The sequence below is a fragment of the Phalacrocorax aristotelis genome, chromosome 16 (genome assembly GCF_949628215.1).
Source record: "Phalacrocorax aristotelis chromosome 16, bGulAri2.1, whole genome shotgun sequence".
In the NCBI taxonomy this organism is placed as follows: domain Eukaryota; kingdom Metazoa; phylum Chordata; class Aves; order Suliformes; family Phalacrocoracidae; genus Phalacrocorax; species Phalacrocorax aristotelis.
Window position 1 is genome coordinate 519,132 of NC_134291.1, and position 13,037 is coordinate 532,168.

Here is a 13,037-nt window from a genome sequence, read left to right on the forward strand (position 1 = left end):
GATGTTTTTGAGAAAGGAGAGAAAATAGTCCAAATCCTCCTGAAAGCTGGTTTTGCCATAAAACAAAGTAAGGTGAAGGGACCCGCACAGGAGATCCAGTTCTTAGGAATCAAATGGCAAGATGGACGTCGTCAGATCCCAATGGATGTGATCAACAAAATAGCAGCCATGTCTCCACCAACTAGCAAAAAGGAAACACAAGCTTTCTTGGGCGTTGTGGGTTTTTTGGAGAATGCATATTCCACATTACAGTCTGATCGTAAGCCCGCTCTATCAGGTGACCTGGAAGAAGAATGATTTCAAATGAGGCCCTGAGCAATGACAAGCCTTTGAACAGATTAAACAGGAGATAGTTCATGCAGCAGCCCTTGGGCCAGTCCGGGCAGGACAAGATGTAAAAAATGTGCTCTACACTGCAGCCGGGGAGAATGGCCCTACCTGGAGCCTCTGGCAGAAAGCACCTGGGGAGACCCGGGGTCGACCCCTAGGGTTTTGGAGTCGGGGATACAGAGGGTCTGAAGCCCGCTATACTCCAACTGAGAAAGAGATATTGGCAGCATATGAAGGGGTTCAAGCTGCTTCAGAAGTGGTTGGTACTGAGGCACAGCTGCTCCCGGCACCCCGACTGCCAGTGCTGGGCTGGATGTTCAAAGGAAACGTCCCCTCTACACACCATGCAACCGATGCTACGTGGAGTAAATGGGTTGCACTGATCACCCAGCAGGCTCGAGTAGGAAACCCCAGTCGCCCAGGGATCTTGGAAGTGATTATGGACTGGCCAGAAGGCAAAGATTTTGGTTTATCACCAGAGGAGGAGGTGACACGTGCTGAAGAAGCCCTACTCCATAACAAACTGCCAGAAGATGAAAAGCAGCATGCCCTGTTCACTGATGGGTCCTGTCGCCTTGTGGGGAAGCACCGGAGACGGAAGGCTGCTCTATGGAGTCCTACATGACAAGTCGCAGAACCTGCTGAAGGAGAAGGTGAACCGAGCCACTTTGCAGAGGTAAAGGCCATCCAGCTGGCCTTAGACATCGCTGAACGGGAAAAGTGGCCAGTGCTCGATCTCTATACTGACTCCTGGATGGTGGCAAATGCCCTGTGGGGGTGGCTGCAGCAGTGGAAGCAGAACTGGCAGCGCAGAGGCAAACCCATGTGGGCTGCCGCACTGGGGCAAGATATTGCTGCCCGGGTAGAGAACCTGCTTATGAAAGTACGTCATGTGGTTGCTCACGTCCCCAAGAGTCGGGCCACTGAAGAACATCGAAACAACCAGCAGGTAGATCAGGCTGCCAAGATTGAAGTGGCTGAGGTGGATCTGGACTGGCAGCAAAAGGGTGAACTATTTCTAGCTCGGTGGGCCCATGACACCTCGGGCCATCAAGGGAGAGATGCAACATACAGTGGGCTCGTGATCAAGGGGTGGACTTGACCATGGATGTTATTGCACAGGTTATCCACGAATGTGAAACGTGCGCTGCAATCAAGCAAGCGAAGCGGGTAAAGCCTCTGTGGTATGGGGGACGATGGCTGAAATAGAAATATGGGCAGGCCTGGCAAATTGACTACATCACACTCCCACAGACCCACCAAGGCAAGCACCATGTGCTTACAATGGCAGAAACAACGACTGGCTGGCTGGAAACATATCCCATCCCCCACGCTACTGCCCAGAACCCTCTCCTGGGTCTGGAAAAACAAGTCTTGAGGCGACATGGCACCCCAGAGAGAACTGAGTCAGACAACGGGACTCATTTCCGAAACAACCTCATAGACAGCTGGGCCAAAGAGTACGGCATTGAGTCGGCGTATCACACCCCCTGTCACGCACCAGCCTCTGGGAAAATGGAACGGTACAATGGACTGTTAAAAACTACACTGAGAGCAATGAGGGGTGGAACATTCAGGCCCTGGGATACACACTCAACACGAGGGGATCTGCCAGGCGAGCTGGCCCTGCCCAGTCAGAAATCCTACATACTGTGGAAGGGGATAGAGTCCCTGTAGTGCACGCAAAAAATATGTTGGGCGAAACAGTCTGGGTTCTTCCTGCCTCAGGCAAAGGCAAAGCCATTCGTGGGATTGCTTTTGCTCGAGGACCTGGGTGCACTTGGTGGGTGATGCGGGAGGATGGAGAAATCCGATGTGTGCCTCAAGGGGGTTTGATTTTGGGTGAAAACAGCCAGTGAACTGAATGGCACAATGCGAAGTGCTATATAATATTGTGTGTCACCTCTGTGTCGTATCAATGATATCAGAGTACAAGCCTCCCAACCCATGGAAGATAGACTGTGAAACAAGCAAAGTGCAGCAGTGACGGAACGATGACTGACTCGGTATGCAGCAACCCAAGACCACACACACCATCTCTCCCACCCTGAAAGACTGATACGACAGATGGAGCCCAGAGTCATGGACTGGGTGAACTCAAAGGACATTTTTATGGGCATTTTACAGGGAAGGTCCATAGACTAAGGGAATGATGTCTGTGTATGATGTCAAAGGATGGGAAGGTGAGGGGTGGTGGTTGGTAAGGTTATATTGGATGGTATGGGACCTGGGCACGGTGTAAATGGTATGGAATAAGGGGTGGAGAATGTGTGCTAGTTTTGGCTGAGAAGGGGCTAATTCTCCTCACTGTGGTGCCTGTGGTGGTTGGGGACCTTTCCAGCTTCCCACGCTCTGCCATGTCGGGCAGGAGGCTGGGAGCGGCGGGGCCACGGCCGGGGCAGCTGACCCCGACTGGCCAATGGGATGTTCATTCTATACCATGTGACACCATGCCCAGTACATTAAGGGGGGCAGTTTGCGGCTCGGGGGCGCCACGGCGTCGGGTCGGTGGGTGGTGAGTGGCTGCGTCACGTGCGGTTTGTTTCGGTGGTTCATCCCCCTTCCCCCCTCTGCCCCTCCCCAGGTTTCATGCCTCTCGTTGTTTTTCCTTTCCATTGCATGTTTGTTGTTGTGTTTTGGTGTTTTTTTTTTTAATTATTAAACTGTTCTTATCTCAGCCTACGAGCGTTACCCTTCTGATTCTCTCCCCATCCCACCGGTGGGGGAGCGAGCGAGCGACTGTGTGGGGCTGAGTTGCCGGCTAAACCACAGCATCTGCCGAGCTCCTTCCCCAAACTGCTGGCAGCCTTACATTTTTGCTGAAGACTGTATAAATAACTCAAAATGTACAAGGATAATTTCCACACCAAAGGTGCCACCCCTAAAAGATACTGCTTGTTCTCACTGGGCCCTGGCAGCCCTTTCACAGACACCCCAACGCTGGGGCTCTGCGCCTGCCTAGCCTCCCAAAAATCCAAACGTTCCCATTCTCGGCTGAGTCGCATTTTTGCCGAGACGGCCGCCGAAATCCCAAACGTTGCAGGATTGCTCCCACACCAAAGGGGCCACCGCCAAAAGCTATTGCCGGGCCTCACCGGCCTCCGGCACCGTACGCACAGGCACACCAACGCTGGGGCTGTAGCGACATTTTGCCACGCTCACTTCTGCACGCCACTTAGCGACGCTCTGCGCTATGCAGTGATGGCCTCGGGGGCGGGGCAGTGAAGGCACAGCCCTTAGCCTCAAGCCCTGCCCCCTTGCGAGAGCCCGGCGATGGTGGTGCCGATACCCGTATCCACGCTCTTCCTGCCTGGCCCCGCCCCCTGGACAGGGCCCGGAGGGTGGTACCAGCAGCCCTCCGTAGCAACAGGCCCCACCCCCTGGCAACGGTCTATAGGGGCGGAGCCAGCAGCCCCCTTAGCTACTGGCCCTGCTCCCTGGCCATGGCCCAGAGGGTGGTGCCGGCTCCCACCCCTTAGTGACAGGCCCCACCCCCTGGCGACGGCCAGGGGGGCGGTACCAGCAGCCCCACTTAGTGACTGGCCCCGCCCCCTGGCAAAGACGTGGGGAGCAGTGCTGATTCCGTCCCCTTAGCGACAGGCCCCGCCCCCCGGCAACAGCCCGAGCCTGTGTTTGCTCCGCTCGGGGGGCTCGGTTTGGGTGTTTTCTCTCCCCCCTCCCTCCCGTGCCGGGAACTCCAGGCGGCTCTCGTACGGCTCCCGGGGCCTTCACCCCTCGGGGGGCTCGGCCCGCCCCTTTCGCGGGGCGCTGTGGGAAGGGCGGGGGCGGGGCCCGGGGGTCGAAGAGCCCCAGCGGGGGCTCGGGCAGCTCTTGCTGCCCCTGGGCTCCTCTGGCGTCGGTGCTCCCGTGTTCCCTCGGGCGGTCGCAGCTTTGGGGCTGTCTCAGCCCCCCGGGCAGGCGTGCTCTGGCGTTTAGAGAAGCGGAGGCGTTGCCTGAGGTAAGGATTCCAGAGCTTGGCACTCTTTGGCAGCATCTGTATTAGAAAGGTCCCTTGTGGCCTGCTTTGCTTTTTTTCTCAGGGGATGTTGTTTTGGGCGCTGAGGGGGTGGTGAGATGGTTTCGTGGTACGGTGTTCTGTTTGGGGTTCGGTTTTTGCTTTGCTGGGTTTTTTTCCTTGTAAGTGCACTTTATTTTGCTGGAATTCCTGTCTTTACTGAAGCTGGAACCTTGTTGTTTTTCACTAGTTGTGCCGTTTACTGTTTCAGTTGTTAACTTGGTCTCTCAATAGGCCTGCTGGTGAGATGCTGTGGTTGGGGTTAGGGTGAGTATGTTGCCTGCATCTGGGTATGGAGCCTTATCGTTTCTCAGGAGAGTAGGTGGGATGTCAGGCGCAGGCGTCGCCTTGTCTCTCTGGTTCTCTAGGTGGAATAGGTGGCGGCGGCCACGACATCCAGCCTCATTAGAGCATGGGCGAGCAGAAGTTCACGGTGCTCCCGAGGAGGCTGTCTACAGCCAGTTTCAATTCAAATTGGGATTTTGCTTTTCTAACTGCATCTGTGCACACTCTGGCTATGCCCTTGTAGTTCTTGGCGGATAACCTTCCACTTCTCCATTTCTGGTGTGCTTCCCTTTTGGATTTGAGTAGACCCAGGAGATCATGGTTGAGCCATGGGGGCCTCTTGCTCCGCTTACTTCCCTTTCCTTTGTAGGGGATAAATTGGCTTTGTGCTTCCAATGGAGAGTTCTTGAAGAATTCCCAGCTCTCACTAGCTCCTCTGTCTTCCATTGGAAGCTTCCCATTGAATCCCTCCCAATTGAGCCCTGAGTGCTCAACTGAGAGCAAACTGAAGTTTGCTCTTCTAAAATCCAGAACCCTTGTCTTAGAGGTGACCTTCAGCACACTCAGCAGGACCCCAAACTCCACAATATTGTGGTCACTGCAGCCAAGGCTCTCACTAACCAAGACACTACGTGGTTGCTGGCTAAACCACGCAACTTGTCACCAGCCTCATTCCCCTCACATTCTGGATGGGTACCACCAGCTCATATGGATAGGAGTAACTCACACTTGACTGGTGGGCTTTTCATCAGGGCAGAGCATGTTCCTCAAGCTTGGCTGTGGCACCTTTGTGCTTTTCCCCCTGGTGCTCAGCCAGGAGCTCATCACAGCTGCATCTCTCCCAGCACATCTCACAGTCAGGAATGAAGAGGGAGCTGAGGGGCACCAGCCCCGTGGCACATAACTCTTCTTTTTACCTGCCAGACCTCCAGTGTTGCAGAGAGTTGAAACCACTGCACTGATCCCCTGAGGCCAGACTTTGTGCCTTGAAGGTCAGACCTTCAGGTGGGGGAAATGGTGCAGAGGCCAGGCTTGCTGCCCCTGGTGGATAACAGAAAGGTGGGTATGGGCTTGCCCACTGTGGGGTGGCCACCGATGGCAGGGCCCTGGAAGCCTCTCTCTCTTTCCCCTTCACCTGGTTAATTCCTGTCCTGGACAAAGGGGAGCCATGCACAGCCTTTGGGGCTGGCCCCAGAACCACTTGCACCCCGGTCACTCCAAGTAGTTTCTCCAGCCACAGCCCACCCCATTTGCCTATAATTGCAGAGACATGTGAACAAGGAGGATGGGCAGATTCAGGATTGCCTCCAGGGCAGGAGCCCACAGCGGAGGGAGGACTGGCCTGGGAAACTCCATGCTCTGCTGAGCTACTTCCCCAGGCTGCTGGCAGTCCCTGTGTGGACATGAAAAGCTTCTGGGGTTCACTTTCTGCCTTCTTAACAAGTAGCCAGGGCCGTCACTGGCTCTCATTAATCCAGGAGTCTCTTGAGCCCCTGCTGTAATCAATGCAGCACAGGGACATTCAAGAGAAAATGAGAGCTTCCATCATGCTTTGTTTTGTGGCTTTCAAGGTGTGCCAGTGAGTAATGGGGCTCCTTCCACAAGAGCTCTCACCCCAGGCCGGTCTTGTCTCTGCTGCTATGGGATGTCAGGGCTGAACGATGAGGCTTTCTCAAACCCAGGAACTACAGACAAGCTGGTAGTTTTACCAGAGGAGGAACTCTGTTAAGAAGAAAAGGAGGGTAGTTGTTGTAGGCGATTCCCCTCTGAGGGGAACAGTGCCAACCAGACCCATCCCACATGAAAGTCTGCTGCCTCCCTGGAGCTCAGGTCAGAGATGTTACTAGGAAACTCCCTGGTCTGGTACGGCCCTCTCATTACTACCTGCATTTTGTTATGCAGGTGGGCAGTGATGAGGTTGTGGAGAAAAGCCCAAGGGTGATCAAAAGGGGCGTCAGGGCACTGGGGCGACTGGTCGAAGGATTGGGAGAGCAGGCAGTGTTTTCCTCAATCCCAGCAGGGACACGGAAGAAGAGTACTGAAAGGAAGAGGAAAACTCATGTGATTAACACGTGACTCAGAGGCTGGTGCCACTGGTGGAGTTTTGGGCGATTTTGATCATGGGGAGGTTTACATGGCACCGGGCCTGCTGGTGGCAGATGGAGTTTGCCTGTCTCAGAGGAGGAAAAGGATTCTTGTACGTGAGTTGGCGGGGTGCATCAAGAGGGCTTTGAACTAGGTTCAAAGGGGGAAGGGGATGTAGCCAGGCCCGCTAGAGAGGAGCCTAGGGGTGGTGGGCCAGGGTTGGGGTGAAACTGATAGCCCAGCTCAAGTGCATCTACACCAGACGCACTAGAAGTGGCCCTGGGCTGCTCCATGGATCAGCAGAGGAGGAAGGAAAGGAAGGAGGCAGATGGAAGGGAATCCAAGCAGGCAGGGTGTCTGAAGGACTCCAAACATCTCTGGCACAAGCCCCAAAAGGTATGGTAATCCCCATTCTGGCCCTGAAACCAGTTACCCTGGAGTCAAAGCAAGTTACTACAAGAGAAAACAGTGCACTTGTGCTTGCAGCCCAGAAAGCCAACTGTATCCCGGGCTGCTTCAAAAGAAGTGTGGCCAGCACGTTGAGGGTGATTCTTCCCCTCTACTTCGCTCTGGTGAGACCCCACTTGGAGCACTACATCCAGCTCTGGATCCCTCAACACAAGAAGAACATGGAACTGTTGGAGCAGGTCCAGAGGAGGGCCACAAAAATGCTCCCTTCTGCTCTGAAGACTCCCTCTCCATTTCTTCACCACCAACCTCACAGCTCCTGACCACTCCTCAGCTCTGCTCAAGTCCCCACATTTGCAGGGACAGAGGAAGAGAAAACATCCGGATAGCTATGGCTGGTGGAACAGGTGTGGAGACACATGATGCACACACACACTCTCATACACAATGCATGTGCCCAGGTAGGATGCACACCCATGGTGTGCACACCCACCCAACGTACACCCAATGCACTTCCACCCGCACACACACCTGATACACACCTGCACACACACCAGCGAAGCGCACTCCCGTAGGCGGAGGCAGCCCGCCCCCGGTACTACCTGAGCATCCATGGGGTCGGTGCTGTTGCTGTAGCCCTGCCCGTGATGAGACATCACACCGCAAGCCTGCCCCCATAGGCACTGGCGGTGGAGCCAAGGGGTGGGGCCAGTGAGTGGGCCTGACATCATGGGCACAGCGGGGTTATTGTCAATGGCATGCGGAGGGTGAGCCAGGTCCTGCGTACACACAGATTTACAACAATAATGATATATGTGGTCACTGGAATGAAATTATTAGCTGATAAAGAGGGTGAGGGACTCAAATGCAGGTTGAACACTTCTTACTGGCTGTACCGTCTGTCCGTAGGGAAACTAATCACATTCTCATCTGTTTCTGCACAGTGTGTATGAATTTGCTTTAAACTCTTCGTGGTATTCCACATCTCTGACTAAAATTTGGCTAATATTGAAATTAACAGTTTTAATTTCATTTTTGCAGAAAGACAGAACTACTGTGAAAGGAAGAAAGCTTTGGTTTTTAACCAATGGCTGAAACTATCTTTATTTTACTAAATATCTTTCCCAAATGAGAAACTACTTGCGCTCTCTTTCATGTCTTCATTTTCTCCTAAATATTGTTGAATGTTCACAATTCTAGCAGTCTATAAAAGCAGTTTATTAGAGATGCATATGAACTAAAATTGCACATACAGTTGTGTAAGATGCAGTGCATAAATACTGTGTCTTCATTTTTAAAGAGGTTTGTTTATGGACCAGGAATCAATCAGATGTGAGAAGGTGAATGCTGCTGGGAGGCTGATCAGGACTAAGGCTGAATAAAGTGCAGCATGCTCTGCGAATCATAGAATCATAGAATCATAGAATCGTTAAGGTTGGAAAAGACCCCTAAGATCATCGAGTGCAACTGCTAACCTATCACTGCCAAGTCCACCACTAAACCATATCCTCAAGCACCACATCTACCCTTCTTTTAAATACCTCCAGGGATGGAGACTTAACCACCTCTCTGGGCAGCCTGTGCCAATGTCTGACAACCCTTTCTGTGAAGAAGTTTTTCCTAATGTCCAGCCTAAACTTCCCCTGGTGCAGCTTGAGACCATAAATACTACTGAATGTGCCTTGACTTCCTGGAACAGAAGGAGGAGTGGAAACTCTGTCCTCCATGTTGTTACTTAATGTCTCCCCAGCTACAGTGTCACTGTGCAGTTGTGGGTGCCACTAGCTGCTTGGGTAGGTAGCTGTTACCATGCCTGTGCCTGCCTTTAAGGGAGGAACTTGAAAATTGTCTTTGCAGGAGGAAGTGGGCATGCTGTAAGGATAGTTCTTCATCTTAAACTACTTTTTAAAATAATCATCTTTCTGGTAGTTGAGTAGAGCAGGAGCAAAGGGTTATCACATTGAAGTGCCCTAGAGTGGCTCTTATTTTCTCTCTGATCAAACAGGGAGGTTGCACATGGGACGGCTTTGCATATGGTGTATAAAGGGGGACAGGGAATTACTTTATGAAATTACTTGGTGTTGACCTGATGTTGAACTTGGCCTTTCATTGTGCTGGTCTCTGTTGTTCTGCCTCTGGGTTGTTTGGTTTATTTCTGTGATTCCTTAATGTCAGCATTCCTCACACATGTGTTTGGAAGATGTGGCAGAAGGTCTGGACAGATTCCTCACTGGATCAGCAGGAGTACGATAATCACCACTTATCCTTAACCACTTCAGAGTTTTTGATTTTCTGGTAGTGATAGTTTTGGGTATTTCTTTCACTGTTTTTGAGAAGTTATTTGCAATAATTTTAACAGTCTGAATGAACATGTACGTGCACTGAATATGGTAAAGAAGCTTGGTACATTGGTGATGTGCTTTTTTTTTTTTGCACTGGGGAAAAAAAAAGAATTTTAGAATAAAATAGAATGGTTTGGGTTGGAAGGGTCCTAAAAGATCATCTAGTTCCAATCCCCCGCCATAGTCAGGGATACCTTCCACTAGATCAGGTTGCACAAAGCCGCATCCAACCTAGCCTTGGTCACATCCAGGGGTGGGGCATCCACAACTTCTCTGGGCAACCTGTTCCTGTGTCTCACCACCCTCACAGTAAAGAATTTCTTCCTAATATCTAATATGAATCTACCCTCTTTCAGTTTAAAACCGTTATGCCTTTTCCTATCACTACCCTCCCTGATGAAGAGTCCCTCTCCCTTTAAGTACTAGAAGGCTGCTATAAGGTCTCCCCAGAGCCTTCTCTTGTCTAGGTTAAACAACCCCAACTCTCTCAGCCTGCCCTTATACAGGAGGTGCCCCAGCCCCCAGTCATCTTTGTGGCCCTCCTCTGGATGGACTTGAGCAGGTCCATGTCTGCCTTGGGCTGGGGGCCCCAGAGCTGGATACAAGTGCTCCAGGTGGGGTCTCACCAGAGCAGAGTAGAGGGGGAGAATCACATCCCTTGATCTGCTGGCCACACTTCTGCTGCTGCATCCCAGGTTGTAATTGGTAGAGTTCTGGGGAATTCTGAAAAAATAAAGAGTATGTGCTTGATTTATTCTAATTCTCTGTTACAAAAGCCTCTGTATCTTTTCATTTTCAGCTGATTTCTGCTCATCATTCTTAAAGAATGCTGTGTCTTCTGAGGTGTAACTTTGCTCTCACATTTTTCCCAGGCCACTTGATACATGCAAAATATTTTAAAGCTTCTGAAATTTTTGTGAATACTTTTCCTTTTCTCAGAGTAGTTATATGCAGTTGTATTCATTTTAAAAAAAAAAATTATGTTTTGCTAGTTCAGTTTGACAGCACTTAGTCAGGTTTTGCAAAGCTTTTAGCTCTCCCTTAGACTGTGTCCTGGGCTGCGTTAGGAGGGGTGTTGCCAACAGGTCGAGGGAGATGATCCTTCCCCTCTGCTTAGCACTGATGAGGGCATACCCAGAGTACTTGTTCAGTGCTGGGCTTGCCAGTACAAGATAGACACGGTCATGCTGAAGATAGTTCAGTAAAGGGCCACTAAGGTGACTGAGTGACTGGAGCATCTCTCCCATGAGGGAAGGCTGGGGGAGATGGGACTGTTTAGCCTGGAGCAGAGAAGGCTCAGGGGATCTCATCAATGTATATAAATACCTGAGGGGAGGGTGCAAAGTGGAGGGAGCCAGGCTCTTTTCAGTGGTGCCCAGTGACAGGACTAGAGGCACAAACTGAAACAGGTGGTTTCCTCTGAATATCAGGAAATGTTTTTTGCTGGGAGGGTGACTGAGCACAGGTTTCTCAGGGAGGTTGTGGAGTCTCCATCCTTGGAGATATTCAAAAGCCATCTGGACATGGACCTGGGGAACTGGTTCTAGCTGTTTCTGCTTGAGCAGGGAGGTTGGACCAGGTGACCTCCAGAGTTCCCTTCCAACCTCAAGCATTCTGAGATTCTTAAAGTCTGTGATACCCAGATAACCAGGGGAAATCTGGTAATCTTTCTAGTAGTATGAAGTAAATAATCACAAAAAACAGTGGCTTTATAGTTCGAGATAAAATCCTTCAGTAATTCCTAGAGAACTGTAGCTAATTTTCTTTAATATTAGCTGTATTTTTTCCCCTTTTTTCCCTTGACACTACTTTCAATATGTCATGAAGCTGCACATGCCAGGGTGTTTCAGTAATGTCAGTAATTCAGGGATATTTTTCTTATGACTGATCTATTGTCACAATACTTTCTATATGTTTAGATACTGGGAAGCTGTTGAATTTACAAAAATATTTTTTCCATCAGTCATGAAGAATTCTCTGTAGTTCTAAATAGTTACACTTTTTCTAATATATTGCAGTAATCCCTGGCAAAAGCTAACATGTTAGGTAACTATTCATATCTGGGGGAATTCAGCACAATATAAGATACAGCCACATTTTAATGATTTAGTCCTATGTTCATTTATGATGATGGATAGCTATTTTAGAGTATTTATTGTTAGAGTGAATTCTTTCTGTAAGATGAGGTTAACTCTGCTTAACTCTAAGCGTTATGAAGTATATTTAATTCTTGAGATTAATTCTTTTCCCTCATTTTCTGTATGTCAAGTGCTACAATACTTTAAAGTACCTGGTAACATCTTCCAATCTTTTTGGGAAATAAGTGATAATTCTAACTTTTCTGAGAAATATTTGTAGTTTGCTCATTTTGTGTAGGCTATATACACAGAACATTTTCACTCATGATTTCTTATCATTATTTTGGGCAATTTCAAGATCTATTTCCCTGTTACTGGTATACTTCTACTATCCTGTTGAATACTCTATGAATAAGTCATATTTCCCTGCAATGCATTAATTCCATCATTTCTATTAACTCAACTTTAAATAATTATTTCAATTCTAAACAATTCTTTGTATTCCAAGGCTTATTTAGGTGTGCCAGCTTGAATGTGGCCATACTTCTGATAACTATAACTTTTGAATTTATGAAGAGTTCTTTGTCCCAGCCAAAGGGATCTTGGACATGTACTGACATGTACTTGGCTAGTAATAACACATCCCAGTTACAGGCACCCAGTTAGTCCTGTGCAAGGAAGTATCTTGAAGTTCAAGGAGAATTTCTCATATCTTCCTTGAGAATTTATTTATAGCTATCTGATATTTTCCCATGCCTTCTATATGTCATACTGTAGTACTTTTGCATATGGAGTTATGAAAATCAGTCCTGTGGCTGGTTCATCTGTTCAACAGCACATCATAGATGTATTTTGTGAGTTTTTATCTTCATGCCTCAAAAATTCTAATAACTACACATATTGCAAAGCATACTTGCTTTTGGTGATTAATTTCCACACCATTTTTATCTTCTGGGTTTCTGGTGAGTTTTTCTAGAAGAGAAAAACCTGGTGGAATCAGCCTGGTGGAATTGGAAATAATTCTACACAGGGACAAAAGCATACTTGTCTAATGATATTTTTTCCCTGCAGAACACATGCATATGCCAAGTATTTTAGCATAGTGAGTTCTTCAGTGCGCACATAAATAATTCACAGATATCAGTACTATCTCAAATATCCCTTCCCATCATTCTGTATTTTAAATCCGTTCCATAGCTGGATGAGGCCTTCAGAGACACCAGGAAATGAAGAAGGCATTCAAGTCCATTTTGGCATGGACTGAGACCTGCAGAAGATGCCAGTGCTGTCCAAAATATATGTGTGTTTTACAGAAATTCTCTGGGTATTACATTTGCATTGGGCAAATTTGAAAAATCAACTCAAAACCTCACGAGAAATATAATACAATCTTCATGTCATTGTTTTCTTAACTGTGGTAATGAGGAGAAGCACAGAGCCAAGATAACCAAAAGTAACCAGGACCTTAAACGCAAATGCAGAGGTCTAAACTTG

General features: G+C 49.1%; 1 protein-coding gene across 2 annotated transcripts in view; it reads left to right on the forward strand.

The window, feature by feature from the left end:
• The first annotated feature begins 3,871 nt into the window (after positions 1-3,871).
• Positions 3,872-13,037, forward strand: part of DHRS7C (dehydrogenase/reductase 7C) — a 29,568-nt gene continuing 20,402 nt past the window's right edge. Inside the window, exon 1 of one of the 2 annotated variants that reach the window (XM_075111203.1) lies at positions 3,872-4,288. The gene's annotated coding sequence lies outside the window, so the exon portion shown is untranslated. The remainder of the gene's footprint in view (positions 4,289-13,037) is intronic. The other variant, XM_075111201.1, reaches the window with a different exon arrangement.